This window comes from Saccopteryx leptura, chromosome 3 (assembly GCF_036850995.1).
Source record: "Saccopteryx leptura isolate mSacLep1 chromosome 3, mSacLep1_pri_phased_curated, whole genome shotgun sequence".
Taxonomy (NCBI): Eukaryota; Metazoa; Chordata; class Mammalia; order Chiroptera; family Emballonuridae; genus Saccopteryx; species Saccopteryx leptura.
In genome coordinates, this window is record NC_089505.1 from 76,560,900 (window position 1) to 76,574,409 (window position 13,510).

A 13,510-nucleotide genomic window follows, 5' to 3' on the forward strand; every position below is an offset into this window, starting at 1 on the left:
GGGTACAGGTTGTCCTCAGGGCAAAATGTTGCATCCACCGGGTATGAGAACAAATGTCGGAGACTTTCAGGAGTTTAGATGTTACTTTATTGGCCAGTTTAACCTGCACAGGGGTGAACTCCCAAGATGTCTGGAGACACATACAAGATGTCTGGAGATGTACTCACAAGGAACTGCAAACGGGAGTCGTGCCTGGTGCTTACAGCTAGGTCCTTAAATATCCTAAGTGAGCAAGCATTATACAGAAGCAGATGTGGCAGTTAGCTATTCGCTAGGGAGGTCACACACAGCATAGCAACAGGGGCCGACATAGCAACAGGGGCCAGGCTAAGTTTAGTGGCGAATTTCAAACATAAACTTCTTTGTTCTCAGCCTCACAGGGGCCCTATCAGCACTCCCTGTTCCTGCTCTTTCAATAGTTACACTTTGGCAGCTACAGCACACCTCCCTGAATCTAACATTCCCCCATCTCTTTTGGGCATAAATCAAACCCTTGATTCTTCATCAGTGGGGAGACTGGTGTAAGGTTGGGATAGAACTATTAACTTTACTACGTCTACCCTCTCCATCATGAATGTAAGGAGCTTATTAAGGATTATTGGTCCAAAGGTAAGAGCCAATAATAATAATAGGAGGGGTCTAGGCCCTGGCTGGTTGGCTCAGCGGTAGAGCGTCGGCCTAGCGTGCGGAGGACCCGGGTTCGATTCCCGGCCAGGGCACACAGGAGAAGCGCCCATTTGCTTCTCCACCCCTCCGCCGCGCTTTCCTCTCTGTCTCTCTCTTCCCCTCCCACAGCCGAGGCTCCATTGGAGCAAAGATGGCCCGGGCGCTGGGGATGGCTCTGTGGCCTCTGCCTCAGGCGCTAGAGTGGCTCTGGTCGCAACATGGCGACGCCCAGGATGGGCAGAGCATCGCCCCCTGGTGGGCAGAGCGTCGCCCCATGGTGGGCGTGCCGGGTGGATCCCGGTCGGGCGCATGTGGGAGTCTGTCTGACTGTCTCTCCCTGTTTCCAGCTTCAGAAAAATGAAAAAAAAAATAATAAAAAAAAATAATAGGAGGGGTCTAGCAATTGCGGATATGAGGGTAGTTAACCAAGGAGAAGTCTTGAACATAGAGGCATATTAGCTAGGGCTGTCTTCTTCTAGGTTCCTATTCTTTAATCTGTTTGCAAGTATCTTGATATTCTCTCTAATTACTCTAGAGTGGTTAGCGTAAAAACAATATTCTTCTCTTAAAGTAGCACACAGTCCTCCTTGCTCAAGGAGGAGGAGGTCTAGCCCTCTCCTATTTGAAAGGCTACCTCGGCTAGGGAGTCTATCTGCTTCTCGAGGTATATTACCTGGTTTAGGTGGACTCCATTGAAATTTACTGACTAGGGTCTCACAACCCTACTTTTCACAAAAATAATCTGAGTGAGACCCGCATATGCAACGCCATTCGGAAGGGGGTTCAGGGCAAGCATAGTGTGGAGTATACCATAAAGCCCTATTTTTCACATTGAGGTTATACCTATTACCTAAGGTGTATGAGCTAGGCATATCATCAGTGAGAGGGTTCCTGGCTGAATCAGAATGTCTCCAAGCTGCTGGTGAATCACAGAACTTGTCTTCAAAGAACTTTGATAAGTCAGCTTGGAGAGTTATAGGGTTGTTATTATCCTAGGTGTTATTCTGTGCTATAACTGTGCCATCTGCTGTCCTGATTAAAACCCATTCCTGCAACTCTAGTCCTTTACTGGGTAAACAATAAAAAGTCATCAGTCCTAAGAGGAGGAGAAGGTGAGCTTTAGAGGCTCTCTAGGGGTCCGCTTGACTTGCCATCTCCGAAATCCTTCGTCGGGTGGTTGGGCTGGCTTCACATGGGAGAGGTGGAACCAGTAGGGCTTTTCAGCTACCTTAATAGCTGTGGGTGTACTCAGGATCACCTGGAATGGTCTATTCTACCGCGGCTCAAGGTTGCTGTGTCTGAGGTTGAGAATCCATACCCACTGTTCAGGCTCCGGTGGCTCCGGTAGTTGGGAGCTGTGTTTCGCATTCGATTGGGCTGATCTCTGGAGGGCCTGCACCTCACTTCTGATGTGCTGCAGGGCCTGTAAGGACTTGAGGAAATTATGATTAGAAATCTCTAGTTCCCCTCTGGTCAATCAAGGTACAAGGGGCACAGGTTGCCCAAATAAGATTTCATAAGGGGTCCATTTATTGAGATAGGGGGTACATCTGATTCTAAAAAGGGCAAAAGGGAGGAGCACAACCTAGTTTTCGCTGGTCTCCCCTCTTAGCTTAATTATAGTTTCCTTCGGAGTCCTGTTCATTCTTTCTACCTGTCCTGAACTTTGGGGCCTATAAATGCAATGCAATTTCCAATTAATACCTAACTTAGTGGCTAATTCTTGGGATATCCTGGATATGAATGCAGGTCCATTGTCTGATCCTAGGGCTAGGGGAATGACATATCTAGGTATGATTTCCCTTAATAAGACTTTGCAAACTGTGGAAGCAGCCTCTCCTCACGTGGGGAATGCTTCTACCTATCCTGAGAAGGTGTCTACTAATACTAATAGATACTTATAACCTGACTTCCTAGGGGTCATCTCTGTGAAATCTATTTCCTACAGTTCTCCTGGAACTTTTCCCTGGTACCTTACAAAGGGGGGTAGCTTCTTATTCTGCGCATTTACTCTGGCACAGATGCTGTACCTCGAGACAATGGAGTGGACAATATCCCTGATGTTGGGCCCTACATAATACTTCCTAATAAGTTGTTCTAGCTTGTTTTGTCCTAGATGGGTACTAGTATGAATATCTCCTACTATTTCTCTTACTATTCCCTGGGGTAAATAGAGCCGGGAGTCAGGAAGCTCTATCTATCCCTGCTGATTTTTCTTCCCTTTCAACTTCATCCCTTCCTGCTCTTCTTCTGGGGAATATCTAGGATCCGGAGGTAGCGTTGGCTTAAGCAGCAATGGCAGAAGGCTTTCTTGTGGCCCAGTGGCTGCCTCTCTTGCAGCTGAGTCTGCTAGGTTGTTACCCTTTACAATAGGAGAGTCCCCTCTCTGGTGTCCTTTGCAGTGAATGATGGCAACTTTGTGGCGTTTAGGAGGGCAAGAATTTCATTGCGATTTTTAATGTCTTTCCCCCCTGCTGTCAGTAAGCCTCTCTCCTTGTATATGGCTCCGTGGACATGGGCAGTGGTGAATGCATATCGGCTGTCAGTGTAGATGTTGGCAATTTTCCCCTCTGCTATCTGTAAGGCTTGGGTTAGTCCTATTAGCTCTGCCCTTTGTGCAAATGTTCCTGCAGGCAGTGCTTTCTGCCACAGGACCTTATTTTCCATGGTCACTGCTGCCCCTGCATGTCGTTGTTCATCCTTAATAAAACTGCTCCCGTCTGTAAAGAGGGTCAGGTCTGCCTTCCCGTATGCTTGATCCCTTAAGTTCAGGCGGGAGCCAGTCACTGTGTCAAGAATTTGTTTGCAACTGTGGACCAAAGTGGAGTCCCATATTGGCAACAGGGTCACTGGGTTCAGGGCAGCAGTTTTGAGGAACTGAACAGATGGAGGGTTCAGCAGCTGAGCCTGATACTGCGTTAGCCGCACATTAGATAGCTACCTGTCAGGAGGTGCTCGCAGCACTTGCTCTACATAGTGTTCCCTAATGACTTTGATGTCCTGCCCTAAAGTCAATTTACTAGCCTCTTTGACTAGTATGAAGGTGGCAGCAAATGCCCTCAGACATGTTGGCCATCCTGAGGCTACAGGATCAAGTTTCTTGGACAGATAGGCAACAGGCCTCTTCCACGGCCCAAGTTCCTGGCTCAGTACCCCTAAAGCTACCCATCCCTTTTCTGCTATAAATAGTTGAAAGGGTTTGGCCAGATCTGGCAGGGCCAAAGCTGGGGCAGCCACTAGGGCCTCTTTAAGCGCTTGGAACGCTTGCTTCTCTTTATCTGTCCATGTGAACTGCTCTTCCTTACCCCTGGTTAGTTCGTGCAGGGGTTTAGCTAGTTCTGCAAAGCCTAATATCCACAGTCGGCAGTATCCTACTGCACCCAGGGTTTCTTTGGGTTTCTCTTTAATGGAGTTCTCTGTGCTTCTTGAACATGTGAGATGTTTTCTTGCCTTAATTGAGGGAAGTTTTCAGCTATGATATGCTTGAACAAAGTCTCTATCCCTTGTTCTTTCTCTTCTTCTTCAGGAACCCCTATGATGTGGATGTTATTAATCTTCATGTTGTCACAGAGCTCTCTTAGAGTTTTCTCAGACTTTTTGAGTTTCTTTTCTTTTTTCTGCTCTGTTTCTGTGCCTTTATTTACCTTGTCCTCTAACTCGCTGATTCGATTCTCCGCTTCATCCATCCTGCTTTTAATTCCTTCCATTGTGTTATTCATTTCTGATATTGTATTTGTCATTTCTGACTGATTCTTTTTTATTATTTCAATGTCCTTTTTTATATTTGCTATCTCTTTATTTAGGTGTTCGTAATGACCATCTATTGTTGTTCTAATATCTTTGAGCATCGTAACAATCATTATTTTCAACTCTGCATCATCTGGTAATTTGGTTATATCTGATTCATTCAGGTCCTTTTCTGGGGATTTCTCTTGATTCATTTTTGTTGCATTTCTCTGCCTTCTCATTTTCTCTGTGTAAAGGAAGGTTTTGGCCACTGGAGTCCACTGGGTGTGGCCTCTGTTTCCTAGGTATGGTCTGTCTGCAAGCCTGCCACCCCCTCTGCTGTTGCTGCCTAGGACGTTCAGGTATGGGTGTTCCTGGTGCCTGCCCACTGGGGCTGTTGCTGTGGTTTCTGCCTCTCATTCATGGGAGTGGTTGTGATCACATGCTTGGGTGTACAAGCCTTGGTGGCCTTGGCCTTTGCCCCTCCCCCGTGGGTGGCATGATGCTCGGCCCTGAGGGCAGTGGTGAGCACCTTTGCTCAGCTGTGGGTCTCCGCCTATTTCCGGGCTATTGCTCTGCCCTTGCAGGAGGAGCCCGCTCGTGAGATGGCTGCAAGTCTTGGCTCCACAGGCCACGTAGGACTGCGTATCCACGCTCAGTAGTGGAACTCTGCCTGTTCTGGGTTTTTGGCTCCACCCCCAGTGAGATTTCACCATGTCATATTAGCTTGACCACCCTTGGGACCCTTTAATTATTTCCCACACGGGTCACCACTTGCGACTTCCCTGGCCTCCATCTTTCCTCAGGGCCAGGGAACCTCGCCGGGCAGGATGCACTCTGTACTAAATAAAGCCTTTTGTTACTCCACACTTCGTGGCTCCAGCCCCTTCCTTCCTTCTCAGCTGGGAAAAATACCTTACATTTTGGTGCCGAAAACCCGGGAGGAGTTTGAAGTCTGCAAGGACCGCTCCTCTTTCCTTCCCCTCTGAGAAAAAAACTAGAATCTCTGACCTTCCACCCACTTCGGTGCACGGTGCGGTAAGTCCCCTGCTTCCAGCCTTCCCCTCAGTTCTTTCCGCCAAGACTCCCTGTCTGAAACTGTAGCTACGTCAGGGCAGTCTTTCTGTTCCGAGTGCATATGCTTGTGGAGATGTCCCAAGCATATCTTTATTTTGTTTTTGTTTTTTTTTTTGTTTGTTTTTTTTTCAGGCACAGAGAGAGAGAGAGAGTCAGAGAGAGGGATAGATAGGGACAGACAGACAGGAACGGAGGGAGATGAGAAGCATCAATCATCAGTTTTTTGTTGCAAGACCTTAGTTGTTCATTGATTGCTTTCTCATATGTGCCTTGACTGCGGGCCTTCAGCAGACAGAGTAACCCCTTGCTTGATCCAGAGACCTTGGGTCCAAGCTGGTGAGCTTTTGCTCAAACCAGGTGAACCTGTGCTCAAGCTGGTGACCTCGGGGTCTCAAACCTGGATCCTCTGCATCCCAGTCCGATGCTCTATGGTTAGGCCCAGGCATCTTCACTTTACCTTATTTGTCCGTGGCCAGAGCTTGAGTTTTAGGATGCTGATACTCAAATCTGACCACTCTGAGGACTGAGGGCGGCTATGGGGGCACAGGAATCTCCCACCCTAAAGAAGAAGAATCTGTTCTTCTTCTCTGCTGTGACCAGGCCACAGAACCCACTGAATTTGCCTCCTGAAGGGACTTTTGGTGTTAACACCCTCACCAATTTAACTATCACCAAAAAAGCTGGGAACTGATTGGAGATCTCTTACATACATGGCTTCTAATTATTCGTGCACCCATCCTTAATCTCTGTGTTGCCTGTTCCACCGTGCAGGACTTTTTCTGGCCAGAGAAACCTCACCTAAAACCTCCACTCCTGATCTTTCCTTCTCCATGGACTCCCAACTCTCTCTCCCTTCTGTCTGACCCCCGGGGGTGCCCTTCTCTTGGGACTTCTCTGGTCCCTCTGTGGACCTCTTTTGTGCTTGGGTCTCTTTCCTTTGAGAGCCCCCTCCCCTCCCTTTGCAAAATTCTGTTTCTTATTCACCACTACCATCTCTCTTTATTTTCCCCTTCTGGGCAGGGGCCCTTTCCTTCTCCACTGTGTTCTTAAACCCCTCCTCCATCAGGCCATTCTCAGCCTGGCATTGGCTCTTACACCGGTTTTCAGGACGTCCAACCCCAATTTTCTTGCAGGAAGTTATGACCCTGTCCTGCCTTTGGCTCCATATAAGCCCCCCTCCTTTTATTCTCAACCCCCCAAACCCCTATCTGGGACCTGTGAACATGGCATTTAAAGTTTTTAATGGTCCTGGCCCTGGCCGGTTGGCTCAGTGGTAGAGCGTCGGCTTGGCATGCAGAAGTCCCGGGTTCAATTCTCGGCTAGGGCACACAGGAGAAGCGCTCATCTGCTTCTCCACCCCTCCCCCTCTCCTTCTTCTCTGTCTCTCTCTTCCCCTCCCGCAGCCGAGGCTCCATTGGAGCAAAGATGGCCCGGGCGCTGGGGATGGCTCTGTGGCCTCTGCCTCAGGTGCTAGAATGGCTCTGGATGCAACAGAGCGATGCCCCAGAGGGGCAGAGCATCGCCTCCTGGTGGGCATGCCGGGTGGATCCCGGTCGGGCACATGCGGGAGTCTGTCTGACTGCCTCCCTGTTTCCAGCTTCGGAAATATGAAAAAAAAAAGTTTTTAATGGTCCCAACTAGTAGAAACAGGCCAAGGCTGTTTGCCAGGCCCTCATGCAGCAGAAGGTAACACTCCAAACCCCAAACTCTTGTGGCAACCCTGAGACCAGCAGAGCCACCAGCAGCTTGCTTTAAGTGTGGCACACAGGATCATTGGTCCTGGCAGGGCCCTTGCCCACGGCTGCCCACTGAGCCCTGCCCTGACTACAAACAGCCTGGTCACTGGCGAAGTGATTGCCCCTTTGTGCAACAGGCTTTTCCTCGGCGCCTCTACATGGAGGACAAGCCGCCTGAATGGGAAGGCCAATGCAGCCAGGTGGGTGCATTGCTCAAGCTTCTGGGACATGGCCTGGACTCAGAGAACTCAGGGTATGCTGCAACAAGTGGGTAAGTCCATTTCATTTCTTGTGGACATGGGGTTACCTTCTCTGTTTTGCCATCACACTCTGGACCTCTAGTTCCCTCATAGGTCTCGGTTATGGGAATGGATGGGACCCCTTCCTTTCCCTTTTTACGCCACTCCTGACATGCAGTTTTGCCTCAAGCTTGCCTCCTTACAGGACCACTGGCAGTTGGAACCACTGGACTCCATCCATCTCCAGTTCACCAAAAGGCTGGACCCTGCAAATCCCCCTATAACTCCTCTTTTTTTTTAAATCCTTACAGGACCTCACCCATGAAATTTCTCCAGTCACGGCCAAACAGATGTTCCTCCTGACACCCCTCAAAACCACGACCTTCCGATCTCCCCCTTCCCACAATGCCCCTAATCAGCAGGAAGTAGCCAGACAAATAAATGGTGCCCCTTTTCTATTTAACACAAAAGGTCAGAGTGTAAGGTCAGTGGATAATGGGAAAGGTCAGACCTGCGAACTTTGTCTAGGACCGCCCACAACCAAGTGCGCCAAAAGAAACTTCCCAGGAACGCTTTGGAAAAATGAGACCGTCTGCCAGCCAGTGAGATTTCACCACATCATATTAGCTCGACCACCCTAGGGACCCTTTAAATATCTCCCACATGGGTCACCACTTGCGACTTCCTTGGCCTCCATCTTTCCTCGGGGCCAGGGAACCTCTCCCAGTGGGATGTGCTGTGTACTAAATAAAGCCTTTTGTTATTCCACACTTCATGGCTCTGGTCCCTTCCTTCCTTCTCGGCGGGGAAAAATACCTTACAACGACATTTTTGCTGGCTTGAGCCCAAAGGTTGCTGGCTCGAGACAAAGGCTGCTGACTTGGGCAAGGGATCACTAACTCAGCTAGAGACCCTGGGTCAAGGCACACATGAGCAAGCAGTTAATGAACAACTAAAGTGCCACAGCTATGAGTTGATGTTTCTTATTTCATCTCTCTCCCTTCCTGTCTGTCTGTCTCTGTCTCTCCCTTTTTCTCTTTCTTTTGCTTAAAAAAACCCACAATTTTTTTTTTTTTGTATTTTTCTGAAGTTGGAGACGGGGAGGCAGTCAGACAGACTCCCGCATGCGCCCGACCAGGGTCCACCCGGCATGCCCACCAGGGGGCAATGCTCCGTCCATCTGGGGCATTGCTTTGTTGCAACCAGAGCCATTCTAGTGCCTGAGGCAGAGGCCACAGAGCCATCCTCAGCGACCGGACAAAGTTTGCTCCAATGGAGCCTTGGCTGCGGGAGGGGAAGAGAGAGACAGAGAGGAAGGAGAGGGGGAGGGGTGGAGAAGCAGATGGGCACTTCTCCTGTGTGCCCTGGCCAGGAATCGAACCCGGGACTCCTGCATGCCAGGCCGATGCTCTACCACTGAGCCAACTGGCCAGGGACAAACCCCCACAATTTGATAGTGATAAACATTGCGTGTTCTGTGTCCTTAAAAATGTTTTGTCTCTTTTTTTATAATACAGGAATTACTTCACTTACTCACCTAGTTCCTGTGTTTATGAAGTTTTTGAAATCTTCAATAATTTTGAGTCCTTTATTTCTTTCCTTCCTTCCTTCCTTCCTTCCTTCCTTCCTTCCTTCCTTCCTTCCTTCCTTCCTTCTTTCCTTCCTTCTTCCCTTTCTTCCTTCTTTCATTCCTTTCTCTTTTTTTTGAGAAAGAGATGGAGAGAGAGACAGTAAGATACAAGAACATTGAGCTGCCCCTGTCTATTTTCTTACTGGGAAATCAAACTGGCAACCTTCATGCTCCAGGACAATGCTTCAGAGCTTTCTGGCCAGGGATTAATTTTTGTTGCTTTTCGGAGAGACAGAGAGAGGAAGGGAGAATGAGAGGAGGGGATGGGAAGCATTTGTTGTTTCATTCGGTCATGTATTTTTTGGTTTCTTCCCATGTATGCCTGGACCAGGAATTGAACTTGCAAACTTGTTGTTTCAGCACGATGCCCTTAACCAAGTGAGCTAACCAGCTAGAGCCAATTTTGAAGTCTTTCATAATCTAAATATTGGCATCTGTTTTATAATGAGAAAAGAGGAAGACATATGTCAAATATTTTTTCAATTGTTTAAACAGTCTTTTCTCTCTTCTAAATATGTTTATTTCACTCCCTCCTAAATTTTAGAAGCAACAAAACTTCCCAAAACAAAATGAATTCTTGAATTTCATTGACAATTGGCCTTCCTCCAAATGTTTTGAGTTTGATAAAACATTCTAGGAGCCCTGTATTTATTTGCTTGTGAACATGAGTGTGCACATGAAATGTCTTTCATACCAACATGGCTGATGGAAATATTACGCAACAGTGTATGAACTTTATAATCTGCATTTCACAGGTCCCCAAATCTTTTACAAACATCAAATAGATTTAAAAAATATATTTAAGAATCATCACATGAAATGATTTGGTGGAAGCATTACATTGAACTTTCAGTACTATCAGAATCAGCCTAAGAGATGAAAACTATTATGTATATTAGCATAATCAGTTAAAAATCTGTAAAAATTGTTTCTTAGTTTTTACACCTGGAAAGAATCTCTCCTGGTGTCAAACTGAAGCTTTTCAATAAAGATAGGAATCTTTTGATCTATTCTTCATTAATGACAAAATATCACAGTTATACCAGTTAGAGAAAAACTATAGAAATATTCAGTTTGGAAGGACTTTCATTAGGAAGAATTTACACATTGGTTAAATAATAAAATATGATCAATAAGAGGATGTATTTAGTCAAGAGACTAACAAAAAATTATTCAGCATCAGTCAATATACATCATGGAAATATTTTTAAATGAGATTTGAATTAAAAAATATATATTGCATTTACAGAGAGAGGAGAGAGAGAGAGAGAGACATCCACTTGGTCAATTTATTTATGCATTCATTTGTTGATTCTTTTTTTGTTCAGTGACAGAGAGAGACAGGAACAGGTAAGAAGAGAGAGAGATGAGAACTATCAATTATTTGTTGAGCTACCTTAGTTGTTCATTAATTTATTTCTCATATCTGCCATGATGGGAGGGGTGTTTTCCAACTGAGGCAGTGGCCCCTTGCTCAAACCAGAGACCTTAGGGTCAAACCAGCGACCTTTGGGCACAAGCCAGTAACCAGGGGTCATGTCTGTGATCCCATGCTCAAACCTGTGACTCTGTGGTCAATTTAGTGAGCTGCCGGGGTCCAGCCCCGGGGGAAAGGATCCAGGGGTCCCACAGGAAGAGACGGCGTCGGCACGAATCGAGTGAGAGAGCCGAATTCTTTTCTTTCTCTTTATTCTCCAGTTAGCATTTACTGCCAGGCATCTCTCTCAAATGCTGGTCTAGCTTTCCTTTTATGCACACCCACTAAGTTACAATCACATGGTATTCAGAATACATTGATTAATCATTGTTTTTGTTTCACTATGGTTACATTTTCTAGGTAACAGTTAATTCATTTCTATAAACTGTAAGTCATTCAAAGTACAATTATACAATAACTTGAACAGCAATAACAATATTGATACAAACTTCCAAAAGGTCAGTACTGATTAATAACTCTACCTTGTCTAGGATACTATTGTCTAGTCAAATTTTATTTATTACTATATTCATACACTAATTAAGTTCTAACTTTACTTTTCTCAGAGTGTTCCACCACCTGCAGGTCAGGTATGCAAGAAGAATGGAAAGTTTCTTTACTCTACCACATGAGAAGGCTAGGGAGGAAAAGTGATGAATTAAGTGAAGGCTGAAAGGTGCTCTGTGTATAGTTACTGTTTCCTACCTATTCATAAGTCACAATCTATTCTTTCTAACATGATTAATAAGAAGAAATTCTCCTACCAACTTAACCGTTTATGAGGGATATCATAGCCAGCCTCTTATGTCTATGAGCCCAGTTCAAGGGGCTTACAGGCTTTTCTGTGGAACTCACACCCTCTGTCTCATTTCCAAAGAAATTACTATGAATCTACAGGGAAAGCACGGTACTATTATCCCTGTGCCATAAATGATAGCACACACCCAGAAAAGGGGGGATATAAGGCCAGATTAATTCAAAAAAGTCAAAAGGGGGAAGTATCGTTGTGCCTCTCCTCCGCGGTGACTTTGTCAACCCGCAGCTGTTAGTCTTCACTGCGGTGACTTTATTAACCAGCAGCCATTGGTCTTCTTCTGCTGTGACTTTGTCAACCAGCAGTTGTGGATCTTCTTCTGCTGTGACCTTGTTAGCCAGCACTAGTGGATCGGCTCCCGACAGTGAGCCCTCACTCAAGCTGGCAACCTCAAGGTTTTGTACCTTGGTCTTCTGTGACCTAGGATAACACTCAAACCACTTTGCCATTACCTGGTCAGGCCATGGGTTGATTCATGTATGTGCCCTGACCAAGGATCAAACCCACAACCTTTGTGTATTGAGAAGACTCTTTAACCCCCTGAGCAACTGGACCACGGCCATCTAGAAAAATCTTACAAACAATATGTGTGTCAACATTCAATCCTTGGGGCATCATCACAATGTTCCTTAATTTTTTTATTGATTGATTTCTAGGAGGGTGTGTAGAAACACAGATATCTTGTGCTCCTCATTTGTGCTTCACTGCTTGCTTCTTGTATGTGCCCTATCAGAGTTACTGCAACATTGGTGTATCAGGGTGAAATTCTTTCTTTTTCTTTTTCTTTTTTTTTTTTTAATAGAGACAGAGAGAGACAGACAGGAGTGAAGAGAGATGAAAAGCATTAATTTTTCTTTGTGGTTCGCTAGTTGTTTGTTGATTACTTTCTCATGTGTGCCTTGAAGGGGGGGCTACAGTGACCCCTTGCTCAAGCCAGTGATCTTGGGCTTCAAGCCAGTGACCTTTGGGCTCAAGCCAGTGACCATGGGGTCATGTCTATGATCCCATGCTCAAGCTAGTGACCATGTGCTCAAGCTGGTGAACCTGTGCTCAAGCCAGATGAGCCATGATCAAGCTGTCCACCTCGGGGTTGTGAACCTGGGTCCTCTACATCCCAGTCCAGTGCTCTATTGACCGTAGCACTTCTTGGTCAGGCAGAATGACATTCTAACCAACTAAACAACTCAGCCAGTAGCTCATTATTATATTAACTTTGGGGGGGGGGAACCATACAAATTTTATGAGTAATTATATTTAAGTCTTACTGAACATTACCTTATTCAAATTCAATGACCAACAAAGTATTATCACCAGTGAGAAAGGTAAAGAGGAGTTTAGAACAACAGGTGTTTGAGCACCTTTCATTTTTTTTTTTTTTTTTTTTGCTGTCTCCACTCCTGATTGGTCAGTTATAAGACCCTGCCCACTCAGAGGCGAATTAAGGTTGGTTGAGGCCCCAGGACAGAAGAAAATATTGGGCCCCTTAAAAAAAAAGGATAAGTAAAAATACATGTTAACCATATTTTTAAATAAAAACTTATGTACTATTGTTTTATTTCCAATAAAATTTGAACATAATATATAATTAATAATAGCATAATAGTAATCACAAACTTGGTGTCATTAAAAAAAGTGTAAAGATGGGGTTTTACAAGACCCTTCAGAAGTCGGAGTCCAAGCCTGACTAGGGGGTGGGGCAGTGGATAGACTGTCAGATTGGGACGCAGAGGACGAAGGTCGGAGGCTCTGAGGTCATCAGCTTGAGTGTGAACTCATCTGTTTTGATCTGGTTTTAGCAAGGCTCACTAGCTTGAGCTCAAGGTCGCTGGCTTGAGCAAAGGGTCACTTGGTCTGCTGCAGTCCCGCCCCCCAAAGGCACATGAGAAAGCAATCAATGAACAACTAAGGTGCTACAACGAAGACTTGATATTTCTCATGTCTCTCCCTTCCTGTTTGTCCTTATCTGTCCCTCTCTGTCTCAAAACAAACAAAAAAAACTCCAAAAATTAGAGGCTCGGGCCAAGCGCCCAGTGCTCCCACCATAAACCCACCTCTTCGCCCACTATTGGAAGAGCTCAGCTGGCAGACCCTCCCACCGAGTTTTAGAGGTAATGCGCACGCGCAGCCCCCCACCCCCGCCCGCCC